This window comes from Glycine soja, chromosome 3 (assembly GCF_004193775.1).
Source record: "Glycine soja cultivar W05 chromosome 3, ASM419377v2, whole genome shotgun sequence".
NCBI lineage: Eukaryota > Viridiplantae > Streptophyta > Magnoliopsida > Fabales > Fabaceae > Glycine > Glycine soja.
Window position 1 is genome coordinate 22,272,079 of NC_041004.1, and position 1,020 is coordinate 22,273,098.

The 1,020-nt window shown below is 43.4% G+C and overlaps 1 non-coding gene across 1 annotated transcript; it reads left to right on the forward strand.

Annotated features, from left to right (window-relative positions):
• Nucleotides 1-344: 344 nt before the first annotated feature.
• On the forward strand, nt 345-451 carry LOC114407883. The gene has a single exon (XR_003665696.1). It is a non-coding gene; the product is annotated as a small nucleolar RNA R71 (small nucleolar RNA).
• The last annotated feature ends 569 nt before the right edge of the window (nt 452-1,020 follow it).

Genomic DNA, 1,020 nt, shown 5'->3' on the forward strand with positions numbered 1-1,020 from the left:
GGTGGTCAGCTGAGGAGCACAAACTACAAACCCTTGCGACAGGTACAAATTTCTGATTCAAGGCCAGCTGGGTTACCAAGTTAACCAATGCATCCAGTTTGCCTTCAAGCTTCTTAGTTTCAGATGATGCAGATGGGTTTGTAGCTACCTCATGCACTCCTCTAATGACTATGGCATCATTTCTGGTGCTAAACTGTTGGGAGTTGGAAGCCATCTTCTCAATTAAATTTCTGGCTTCAGCAAGAGTCATGTCTCCAAGGGCTCCACCACTGGCAGCATCTATCATACTTCTCTCCATATTACTGAGTCCTTCATAAAAATATTGGAGAAGAAGCTGCTCTGAAATCTGATGGTGGGGGCAACTGGCACATAGTTTCTTAAATCTCTCCCAGTACTCATACAGGCTCTCTCCACTGAGTTGTCTAATACCTGAGATATCCTTCCTGATGGCTGTGGTCCTGGAAGCAGGGAAATTTGTTTCTAAGAATACTCTCTTAAGGTCATCCCCGCTCGTGATGGACCTTGGAGCAAGGTAATACAGCCAGTCCTTTGGCACTCCCTCTAATGAATGAGGAAAAGCCTTCAGAAATATGTGATCCTCTTGGACATCTGGGGGTTTCATGGTGGAGCAGACAATGTGAAATTCTTTCAAATGTTTGTGCGGGTCTTCACCTGCAAGGCCATGAAACTTTGGAAGCAAATGAATCAGTCCAGTTTTAAGAACATATGGGACATCCTCATCAGGGTATTGGATGCATAAGCTTTCGTAGGTGAAATCAGGTGCAGCCATTTCCCTTAGAGTCCTCTCACGGGGTGGAGGTTGTGCCATGTTCTCAGAATGTGCAAAATCAGAATGCTCAGAATCAGAATGCTCAAAATTATAATGCTCAAGATCAGGATGTTCAAAATCACCAATAACAGAATGCACAGATTCACCAGTTATGGAATGCTCAGAATGATCAAAAGGTATAAAATGATGCCTAACTAATCTGTGAAATGTCCTATCTATCTCAGGATCAA